General features: G+C 36.6%; 1 protein-coding gene across 12 annotated transcripts in view; it reads right to left on the bottom strand.

Annotated features, from left to right (window-relative positions):
• LOC124158546 (disintegrin and metalloproteinase domain-containing protein unc-71) overlaps positions 1–12,883 on the bottom strand; it is a 967,603-nt gene that overhangs the window by 48,043 nt on the left and 906,677 nt on the right. The window lies entirely within an intron of this gene.

Raw genomic sequence — 12,883 nt, 5'->3', positions numbered from 1 at the left:
CCCTTAAAGATAAGATATTTAGTGAAAATGGAAATCGGTGAACGGGTATCGTATCTCTCTAGAGCGAGCGTATCCATAGAATTATCCATAGTATCTTAGAATAACCATATTCCACGAATGTACTATCACTGGTGCTAGTGAAGTGACTAAAGCTGTAGCCAGCAGGGAGAGGGGTACTAAGGGGGCCAAACCCTCAAAAAATTTTCGATACGCACAGCCTTATGTAAACCACTCGAATGCACTCCATATGAAAGCTCTCACTCAAAGCACCTCTCCTCCACATGGACGTAAAAACGTTTCTGGCTACGGCTTTAAAGCAACTTTGCAAACAATCACATGTAATTTTGCAAATATATGTGTACCAAAGGTTGTAATTTGCTGTAAAAATATGATTGGACTCATCCAGGAGTAGAACCGAGACCTTCCAGTCGCCACCCTAGTAGAAAAAATTGTGTTCTTTTGGTGTTCTTTATATGTTCATTCAGTGTTCAAGTGTTCTTTTGATGTTCTTTTGGTGTTCTTTTATGTTCACCAATTTCTTGGTGTGTTCTTTTGATGTTCAATTTATGTTCTTTTTATGTTCATCTCAGTGAACACAAAATGAACATTTTTCTTTATGTTCATTTTGTGTTCCCTTTGAGTTCATTTTATGTTCACCATGGTGAACACAATATGAACATTTTTTTATGCGTTCATTTTATGTTCACTTTGTGTTCATTTTATGTTCACCATGGTGAACACAAATTGAACATTTTTTTATATGTTCATTTTATGTTCACTATGTTGAACACAAAATGAACATTTTTCTTTATGTTCATTTTGTGTTCCCTTTGAGTTCATTTTATGTTCACCATGGTGAACACAATATATGAACATTTTTTTATGCGTTCATTTTATGTTCACTTTGTGTTCATTTTATGTTCACCATGGTGAACACAAATTGAACATTTTTTTATATGTTCATTTTATGTTCACTATGTTGAACACAAAATGAACATTTTTCTTTGTTGTTCTTTAAAATAAACCAGTATAAAAATTCTCATTCCTTGGAGGTGATTGTGGATAACTGCAGTTCATGTGTCATGACAAGTAGCTTTACATAAAACAAGTAATACAGATGATTTTGGAGACTTTGTCTACCAAAAATGAGTTTGAATTCCGCTATCTTGAAATCCACAAAACTGTATTTTTTAGTTATTATTATATTTTCTCCTTTTTCTTGACCTTATTTTAATATATAAAATGATGTTTCCTGGAGTTTAGGTTAATAAATTAAAAGTTAGCAGCCAACGTTTCGTTTTATTTTAAAAACATCTTCAGGGCTATGTTAGAAAAAAAAAAAATTATGAAACAATATAAAATGCAGAGAATTAGGCAATATACAATATATATACATAAAAAAGGAGCAATCGTGCCTTTTTTTTATATAAACAATATAATTAATAGAAATACATATAAACATATATATATGAACAGAATGGATTATACAAAAAATTTTGACATACCTCTAAACTTTGAATACATTTATTGATATTTGGTTTCTACGGTATTGAAACAACCTAGGTTACCATTAATTTTGATGTATTAAATAAAAATAAATTTTGCTGAGGTTATCGATGTCTGTTTTTTTATAACAGCAATTTTTTGTTTTTGAAATATAAACCATTTCTTTAAAAAGTCTTTTTTTCAATATAATTTCATGATCCAAAATTTCGGCGTTCTCAAAATCAAAAATATGGCCATTGTTTATGCTATGGCTAGCTAGAGCACATAGAGTTATACCACCTTTTATTGTTGATTTATGTTGAGAAATTCTATTTTTTAAATATTGCGATGTTATAACAGTAATATAATATATAAAATTTCTTGCCTCGACTGTGACACTTGTTATGTAGGACAAACATCGCAATATTTAAAAAATAGAATTTCTCAACATAAATCAACAATAAAAGGTGGTATAACTCTATGTGCTCTAGCTAGCCATAGCATAAACAATGGCCATATTTTTGATTTTGAGAACGCCGAAATTTTGGATCATTAAATTATATTGAAAAAAAGACTTTTTAAAGAAATGGTTTATATTTCAAAAACAAAAAATTGCTGTAATAAAAAAACAGACATCGATAACCTCAGCAAAATTTATTTTTATTTAATACATCAAAATTAATGGTAACCTAGGTTGTTTCAATACCGTAGAAACCAAATATCAATAAATGTATTCAAAGTTTAGAGGTATGTCAAAATTTTTTGTATAATCCATTCTGTTCATATATATATGTTTATATGTATTTCTATTAATTATATTGTTTATATAAAAAAAAGGCACGATTGCTCCTTTTTTATGTATATATATTGTATATTGCCTAATTCTCTGCATTTTATATTGTTTCATAATTTTTTTTTTTTTCTAACATAGCCCTGAAGATGTTTTTAAAATAAAACGAAACGTTGGCTGCTAACTTTTAATTTATTGACCTTAACTCCAGGAAACATCATTTTATGTATTTTTTAGCAGTTTTCCATAATATTTCTAGAAATTTAAAATAATGAATTTCCGGGAAAATTATCCCAAAATGAAGGCATATCATAAAAAAATGGACATTGAACGATCCGAGAATGCAATCAAGGAACACCTGAAAACACTCTCAATATGTACTTTATTGCATACTAAACAGGGATAAGGCCTGAGCATTCGGCTTCTTCAAATAAGTTCGTTTCTATTAAAAAAAGCTGGAAATAAAATGGTTTGAAACTTATCCAAACACTGACATCTGATTCACAGAGATGTGAAAGTGTTCATGGTAATGATGGGCCTTCCGTGAAAGCTTTTTCTTTGTTGTTCAACAAAATGTTCTTTTTATGTTCATTTTGTGTTCTTTTGATGTTCAAAAAAGTGTTCATTTTGTGTTCAAATTATGTTCTTTTTATGTTCACAGGCGAGTGTTCATTTTGTGTTCTTTTTATGTTCTTTCTGTCACAAAACACATAAAAAGAACATAAAGTGAACATTCGGTGAACATAGAAGGAACACAATTTGAACATAAAAAGAACACTGAATGAACACACTTTTTTCTACTAGGGCAGCGAGGTATTTTGCCAGTGAGGAATTTCGCCAGTGACCCTGGCAAACCTTCATAATGCGTGACCAGTGATACGAATATTCGCGTTTTAAACCTGGTTATATCCAATGGAGTTTTCTAAGGCTTTATCAGATTATGCAGTTTTGTCTATCATTGAATCGAAGAATCAGAAGTGTCCTTTCGATTATTAAAAATTGAGCCCAGTAAGATTCACTCATGCCTGCAGTGGAAGAAAATTATTTATTTTATACAATATTTACGAGAATTCACCTTGAGCAATTCTGAGCTTTATTTTACTGTTGTAATGATTCTTCAGTAAATTCCGGTCATCATGAATTACGTATCACATCTTTGGTGTGAAAATTTTGCTATGCTATCTAGTCACTACCCAACTGAACCTATTGATATGGCCAACGAGAATAATTTTTGCCACAATAAATGCATTGCTAAAACCTAGAGAGACAATTTAGGCGTAAAATCCTGTAAAAACACTTTTTTCTATTAAAAAACTATTTAAAATAATTGGCATAAAATTTATTCTTCTAAAATTCAAACTCGTAAATTTACTTATAAGTGGTACTCATTCATCAATGGGTGTTCCTAAATATGATCCCATGCTCATATAATGTCGACTAGTTAGTATCCATTCCCACGAGAACGGAAAAAAGTTTAGAATAACAAAAATCGAATGATTGATTAACTACCTTGAACGTAGATGAAGCCCGTCCTACCAAACTTCAGAGAAATATGGACCCCATAGCAACCTTCTTCACCCAAATCCGAGGCGAAATTGTTCGACCGAGCCACGGAACTCTTTCGAGGGATCACGTTAAACACGGCTAATGAAGCCAAGATGAACTTCGAGCCACATAAACTCTGAGGCTAGGCAACAAAAAGGAGTTTTTTTTGCTGCCTCGCTTCCGGCCCGAGTTCTGGCTTTGAGCTAAGCGAAGCCTTCGCCACAAGTTTGACCGGCGGAAGACTTGGAAGCAGGAAGGGCGTAAATTACTCCGGCATTTGGGGTTTTTGGTCGCCGTTGAATACATAGGTGCCTAAATGGTTTTCTAAGAGATTTTTACAAATGACTCGACAAAATATTTACTTGAAAAAGCTGGCGTACTTTAACATAAAGCTAAAATAACAATGATGAAGACCATGAATGATAATGCCATGCAATTTGAAAAAAATGGCGAACGCAATTTCAAAGAAAAGGAAACAGATTTGCAAAAGAAGAACGTAATTTCAAAGAAAAATACTCTTAATTCAATAAAGTCCGCAATTTGATTGCCATCCGTAATTTAAAAATTCAAGTATTCCATCTTTATGTTTTTTCAACGAGTTAAATCATGTATTAAAATCAATCATGTCATGAAAACCATTAACCAAACGCGACGTCGTCTGACTTTTGAATATCATGGAAAAATGATTATAATCGTATTGTATTTACATTAGACTTTCCATTCGACCCTTCTATTTAAAAAGCAGTCCTAATTTCGACATATTAACAACCGCTGTCTACTTTTCTCAATATGATATTGCCTTTAAATTTATGCACGAAAATTTTCCATGAAGCATCGCCTAATTCTATCCAACCCATGAGAGAAGAAGGCTGTGTGAAGAAGAGAATAAAAAGTAAGAGGACGAGGAACGGGGATACCGGAAAAGGAGCAGCCACAGAAGGCTTTCTAACGGGCAAGATAAGGCTCCAACTTGCGTGCAGTCTTGTCCTTGTCAAACGGAGAAACGAATTGGAGATGATTAAAGTGCAGGCGGACAGGAGATAAAAACCTAAGCAGAGGTAGAAAAAGGAGGGGCCAAGGTCGGAGAGGGCCTTAGTAGCATACCCATGATCTCTCTAAAACTTTCAATGCAATGTATCGCCGATGGAGGTCGGAATAAGTATAGTATGTACGTCGTCATGCGGTTTAATAGAAAGGAATAATTCTAACAAGACACATGTTATGGTCTTTTATAGCAATTTTATTGCTCGTAAGCGACGAAACAAAGCTACACAGCTACGAAAAATATCACAGGGGTTAAGTTATTTGCTTCGACCTGAATCCCGGGCAAAATAAATAATTTTTGTGATGCAAAATTTACGGAGCTTGAGTGTATTTTCATGTTATCCCGTAGAGATTTGCATTGGATAGTTCGCGGTTATTTTCAAAAGAAATACCGCCCATAAAACATAAAATATCCTTGCATAAGACGATTCTTAAAAAAAGTAAATAATATATTCTGGAGTTCATTCCTTCGATTCACTAAAAGCTGAAAGGTATTGGCCTAGATATAACGCGGAAATCAGGGGAAGGATGCCATGAAATCGACGAGATCATTGATAATTCCATGGTAATGATAAGGGAGTATGAATAATTTTGCTTGACGGAAAGGCGCTCAGCGCTCTAAACACACACCGATGCAAAGGAAGGCTTAATACCAGCAATAGGATCGATAAGAGGAGATTAATGTGCTAAGACCACGTTGTTGTATGCTAAGTTACGTTTCAGATCAATTTCAGATCGTCATGGAATCAAATCTATATAAGAGCGGTCGGTAAACTAAATGTGTGATTTTTCGTGTTTATTTGTTTATTATGTAAGAATGACAATTTTTAATTGCATTTTGCATCATTTCATACGATTTTTTAATTCACTAAGGGTGTATTTTCATCACCTAATATTCCATTAGCTTAGAAATCACTTGTCAAGTATCGTTAATTAATGAGTATCCTTATATGCAATTTTTCTATTAACGATTATTCTATCAGAGGTCCTAATAAGCTTGTCATCTTGTTCCTACATTACAAAATGAATAGGAGTACAAAAAATGATTTTCTTTGAATATTGACTATAGCTTTTTAGCTATAGTCAATATTCAAAGAAAATCATATATAATAGAAAATCATAAGAGCTATAGTTTTTCCTTCGGAAAAGCGCTTTCTTAGGTTAAGTTACACCTCAGATCACCTGGTTGCAAGAAATGGTGGATTTTTCATTATTTGTCCTCAAATTTCATCCCGATGTAAAAATTATCGAGTGCTTGGAAAAATGCTCTAGGAGATTTAAGTTTTGCTGAAAATTTCATTGCTTCATTTTATCACTTCGGTCCATTTCCAGTTCAATTATTCAACTCTCACAGGCGTCAGTCCATTTATAATGCATCGATGTCACTAAATAATACATGACCTGAATAAAGATTGGCGACATCAAAATAACGTGCGTGAAAAAGAAAAGTTAAATGATTCACGGCACGACCCCATTGGGTTCCAACACTGAAATACAAATGTCAAGCGGCATTACGGAATCAGCGGTGGTTGGATGGCGACGAGTAGTAATGGGTTTTAATGCACACTGTGTTAATTTTGATCCTTTAAACTCCATTTTATCAACTTTCAAGTGGTCGACGTCAGACAGAATTTCTGTTAAAAATATATTTAAAATACTGCAGAGTAAATCATGCCTTATGGGAAATATAAAAAAGAAACTTATCCGTATTATTTGAATTTATAATTCATTCCTTTTAACTGATAATGTGTATAATTTATGATGTGACTTACATGCAGTAATAATTCATCACTAGTTTTGAACTTATTTGGAACAGGGTGAAAGTCCGTAACTAACTTCAATTATGACCTCAGTTAGTAGTCAGAACCTAAGTGAATAAAGAATTTAGCTTTAAAATTACGCAGAGGATATAGATATATTTGGTATTTTTTTCGGAATTCTTCATCAGAAATATTGCGGCCCCTGAAGATTTTATGGCTTCGATTTTGCTCAATGCACTCTATAGCACGTGCCGACCGGAGTTAAAAGGTTAGTGAACTATTTAGATAAGGAAATACTTCGATGTTGGAAGCGCAAACGTGTGAGGAAAGGGATGGAACAAATCTTGCTGTAGATAAATGTAAAAGTAGTTGAAAGGCGGCAGACGAGATAGAAGTGGAAATTAATTGATTCTTTCAAGTAGGTACAATTCGGTGCGTTCCGGATATTTACGTAGTATTTACTTTGAAAATACTTGAACGCCATCAAGCTCTGTTTCAAGCTTTTGCGGTTTTAGTTGCTTGGTCATTGCACAGCCCTGCTAGTCCTATACTAGTGGAAGTGAACTCCTTCTGCCTTTTTCCTTTTTTACGATGGTTATTTTAAACCACCGAAATATTAGAAGTGGGAATGCACGTAGAAGACAACTATGGTAGGATTTTCTACGCTAGTCGAGCTTCGCGCATAACTTGCCAATCATGGTTAATCTTTGCAATGGGAACGTATCTGGCGTCATTTAAAACTCTGTTTGCGACTCAAGTGGTCCAATATATGTATTTCGTTCGACCGCTAACTTAGGATGTGGAATGATAGTAACTTCAACGTCACCAAATGAGCGAGTCACGATGGTTAAAAGAAAATATAGCGGGAGCGCAGGTTGGTTTGTTTAGAAAATCTGACCTTTGGTCCAACGGCAATGGTGGGAACAAAGCATTGCCACGCAGGTATATATTTGGATACCTTTCGGATGCCAAGGCGTGTGAGGAGGAAAGGGATGGAGAACTAGTCTGCCTGGTTGGGAAGAAGATGGAAGGTGGGAGAGGAGATAAAAAGGGGCGGAAGGAGACGGAAAACTTTGAGCGTGTATAAGGTGTGAGTTGGGTTGTGCGTACATTTCTGTGCGAGAGATAGTGAGAGAGAGAGAGAGAGGGAAGGAGTGCCTTTTTGCGGAAGACGGAGCAAACAGGGATGGGTTGTAATTATTGCACGGCTCCCGCGTTCTCTATTGTTTGCTCTTCCGAGGGAATTGAGCCGTCGTGCTCTGATGAGATGGTCGAGGGAGGCTGGAAGGGGGGGGGGTGAGGTGAGGGGACGGAAGAAGGCCGGAGTGGCCAATGGCAGTCGAGAGAGGGAGGGAGGCGGGGGTGGATGAGGAGGAAGAGGCTTGCCAACTCTCCAGGAGTTGATTCTCCAGGAGCTGTCCGTCCTCCCCAAGCAGGAAGTTCTCCGAGATTTCGCTATTTTCCTAATCCAACAACTCAAGAACGAATATTCATAGAGCTAGGGAAGTCATATTCTGCATACCACTGCGAAAGAAACATGAAATCCAAATATTCGGGCGGAATCGGATCGACTTTCAGCATAAATAAGTCGAGAAAAGTCAGTGGGAATTTTTAAAATGTCACCCAGTACGGTTGGAATTAATTTTACATAAAATTATAAGCGAGCAGGTGATTCTTGAGGAATGAAATATAGAACATCTGAATTCATAAATTAATAATATCGCTGTGCATAGAATATCGTTTCTGCATCAAGTAAACTGCATGAATAATGAATTCAATACGCGAATAATGAATCCAATGCATGAAAGAACTGTAAAAAACTTACAATTTTAGTTTCGCTAATTTTTATTATCGCTCTTTAGTGATAAAGTGAGAATAATATCAGGTGATGCCTTGGACGTTAGTGGTAAATTAGGAAAGTAGTCTCATCCACGAGAAGCGTAGAAATAAAAAAGTCATAAAACGTGAAAAAAATGGTATAAATGAATTGATACAGGTCATAGCAAAGGTGAGAGGAGGACGTCTGATATGTATGAGGAAGATATTTAATATCGTTTTAAATATGTGTGTTTCGGTGTTTGTACCTCACATTGCAAAGTTACATCAATGGAAATAAGAAAATAAGTGTAAGGCCAGTTATTAAAGCCTTTTCCACGACATTCATATAAGATTATAAAAAAATCTCATTTCGATTCGCGAGCAGGGTATCAGTTGATATTAAAAATTCACATCTCTGAATGACTACTTTGTAGTTTCAGGATATATCTATGAAGCGAATTCCGGCTCCGGCTGTTGGTAACCAGGAGGCGCAGATCACTCTGGTGAAATTTTTTTTATATAATTATATTAAGCGCCATTCAGAACTGAACTTCACGCTCGAATAAAAAAATATCTCCCTTATCTACATATATCGGATGCCAGTGTTCTGGAAAATCTCCGAGAGTTGGTAAGTGTAGTTTGGGAAGAGGAGAGGACAGGAAGTTTTATGGACAAGGAAATGGGTAACTGCTCCTCCCACACCCCTCTCCCTTTTCCTCGAGAAAGGCGTGGCCAGGGAGTGGGGGGAGGAGGTGGGGGAGAGGAAGCATTCTTCAGGGAGAAGGGAGGGGAGGGAATTTTCGCTTTGAGTGGAGGCTAGAAGGAGGGTGAGAGGAGAGGTATTTCCTCTTTCAACGCGATGAGAAAACCAAAAAAGACACAGCGATCAGTGTTGACCCAAGAAAAGTGTAGATTTCACCACAAAGAGAAGGATACTGAAATCTAGACACAATTTTTATCTTACTAACGGTCATCCTTCTGGTTTTATAATGTTTCACAAAGCAGGAAATGAGTTTCCTTCAATTTTACAGCAATGCTAGGACCTGACTTCGCGTCTTGCATTGAGTCATTTAAATTTGAGAACCTTTAAAACGTCGTCAACATCTTTTCAAGTCAAATATTTTTCAGAAAATACCTGATAATATATTCTTTTTAATATGACTGTTAAAATTCATCGTAGGCTCTTACGACCTGTTAGAAATTCACGACTTATTTAGCGATCACCCACGTACGAAAACGCTTTACAAAGGTAAGGATATTCGTTCCTTAAGCTGAGATGCCACCTTGAATTTAACTACAGCCAATGTCAGCTCGCCCAAAAGGCATTTCCACGTCAAAAAAATCTGAAAAACATATCTGAACCTATTTAGAAAAACTGGAGTACGGACACTGGTAGTCCGATACATGGAGATCCACTCTTGTTGTGCTCATGAGGGTCAAAAGAGATTGTATCCGCACCAAAGTCAACACACATCGAGATGCCTTTTCCCATTACGTGAGCTCCGCAGTGGACAGGGGATAGAGGATAACCAGAAAGCAAAATTTATCGCGAAACATGTCTTATACCTTTTGGAGAAACATGACTGGAGAGAAGTGAAAAATCGAGGTAAAGGTCTAAGGCATATAGGAGGAAGCATAAGAAGTCATATAAGAAACCGAAGTAACATAATTAATGAAAATGGTTTTCTCGGGTTTCCATTACGGCGAGAGTGTCCATTTTCTCCTACGCGTCGAGGTCCGAGAGGTTCCTCTTCATCAGGGAATGATATTGGTGCCATAACCGTAGGCTGTATTTAATGCCGATGCATAGAAATCCGAGAAAATCTTATTTCGTCAATTTACCGAAAAAGCACCAGATCTTTCTTGACAAAAGTACGCCACCGTTACAACCTGCTACCGACATATCTGCGTCAGGCTACACGGATATGAGTTGCGATTTGGAGTTGACTGCCGTTTCCACCATGCAATGCAACCTCTGTGTAAATTCAGGAAAGAGAGCTGATATTGGCAACTAAATAAACAAAAATTGAGGCCAATATTAAATCCTCAAATTTTACGGGTAAAATTACGGAAAGCAAACAAATAGATTTTATTATAATGGTATGGTATGCTATTTGGAGGAGGCAACCGAAAGCTGAGGTCATTTGGGCCATGAGGGTAGGGTATGGAAGGGTGGAGAGAAACCCGGCGTCGGCATTAGCCTGCTCTTAACGAAAGGCGCCAAGAGGACCACGGCTTAACGTCCCATCCGACGGACGGAGTGTTGCGCTTGAAATGTCCTCCACACAACACTCAAGCAGGGATCGGACAGTCTCTGAAAATTCTCTGCCACTGCCGGGATTTGAACCCGAGCCCGCCGGGTGGAAAGCCAACACACTAGCCACCACACCAACCCGATCCCCGATTTTTAATAATCCTAATTCCACTTATCGTGAGAGTAAAATTTGATGAAAAAAGACGTAACTACATGAGATCGAACCTTACCATCATAGTCAACCAAAAAGACGTATTAGGCTCATTGCGTGTTCTCAGATTTTGCCATTTCAATCTTGGTTGCCAGCACAAAAACCGAAAATCGCCCTTTCCAAAAGTAATCCGGATTCTAGCTGATCAGTGTAAAATGAGTGCAGCGTAAATGCGGCAAGAGCCTCCAGGAGCTTCGGTGCTGCTCCGATATCAGTGTCTGCGAGTCCTCCGCCCCGCATTCACGTGACCGAATTTCGCGACCCATTAGCGCTAATCATTTTTCGAGCGTTTTCTCGTCCATACATTAGATTTGCGGCCGCGTCCATAATCAAATGTCCGAGGAGAAAATGAGTTTTGGACATCAATGTCATTAATACCTCCCGTAAACGAGGTTAGTTTCATGTTTCGGCACTGCCCGCCGTTAATTCAGCCCCGGCCCAATTACCTTAATAAATTCTTGGGGTGTCGTTATTTTGTTGATTCGCTTCAGATCCGAAGCGACCAACCAGACGCAGTTGATGATGAAAAATCCATCGCAGTCGCACATCTACCTCCACTTCGTGGTGGTGACAAATGAGCGTCCAAATTAATTCTGTCGTCAGTTAATGCAACGGAGAAAAGGGGAAATGGATTTAGAAATTGCTTCAATTCATTCGCTTCATTCCCTGATGAATGCGCTATTTGATAGATATAAAATCAATTCAGTATCAGCCAATGATCAAAGGCAATTTGGAGTCAGAAGGAAGTGCACATCCAGGACATCATCACAAATAAGCACGAAAAATAATAGTATTCACCCACGGAAAAGCAAAAAAGCCGATTATTAGCGCTCAATGCTCCTTCAGGTATGCCTAAAATTAATGAGACACTTCTCCGACTATATAGTTAAAAAAATGCAGTAGATAAAATCTATCTAAATACATATTTTTGAAATTTTAAAGCTTAAAGTTTTGCTCAAGGAATCGAAATTTTACCTCCAAGCTACGTGAAAATTATCCCTTATGAAGTAAGTACATCCCTCAATACCTAAGCTTTGTATTAGTAATACCATGAAAACTCGAAAACACCTAATTGAAGAAGTAAATTCCTAGATGAATGCATCAACAATTTCGTTAATCTTGTCGAGACATCGTATTTCCTCGCATTGTCATTAACTTCAGTGTATTTTGGCACCAGCCTTATCGCTAACTAAACGTAAATATCACCTCTTATCTAGGCCTTTACATTCTTTCCTCGTTCTTCAACCACATTCTAATTTTACCGCCGCACAGTGAGCGAAATGCCCAAAAAGGTGGCCAAAATAGGAAAATATGAACTTGGTATATAAGGTTTTTGAAACTTTGTATTGGCTAAAGGAAGAATGGGAGCGTCCGAAAATACAATTGTAAAGGCTGGTGAGTATGTTTACACGTTGATAAACCACTGTGAAAGTGATCTCCACGTGAGTAAGAACGGCCAGTGAGCAGCGCAAGAATAAGTACTTGTACTTCATAATAACGCTACTGCTTGTGTAATAGTGCGATTTTCGTTCTGTAAAATGGATTTAGCCAAGTAATGTAAGTGCAATCTAAATTTTTTTTTAATTGCTGTAGGCTAATAAATTCGCAGTATTAAAGTTTTTTTTGACTAAAATTAATACAATATTATTCGAAAAATTATTTAAAAATTAAGTCATAAGTTTATCATTCTGTCGTATTCTGCGTACTAACAAGCATACAATCAATCTTACATATTTAATAGTTATTACGAAACAAAAATTTGCTGCCCCAAACTGCCCCTCGCAAAGTTTAAGCCATTTAATTAAGATAGTCACATGGCCACGCGCTGGGTTCCATAGTCGGTACTCTAAACGCTCATTATGTTTCCGTTAAAAACATGAATATTTTTATGCGAATGTGTTCAGCTATGAAATTGAACTAAGATTATTTATTTTCAAGTTTCAAAAATTGTTTATACGTTTTGTTATTAACTATTC

Source organism: Ischnura elegans, chromosome 5, assembly GCF_921293095.1.
Source record: "Ischnura elegans chromosome 5, ioIscEleg1.1, whole genome shotgun sequence".
In the NCBI taxonomy this organism is placed as follows: Eukaryota; Metazoa; Arthropoda; class Insecta; order Odonata; family Coenagrionidae; genus Ischnura; species Ischnura elegans.
Note: the sequence above shows the minus strand (reverse complement) of the source record. Positions and strands in the feature narration are given on the sequence as shown.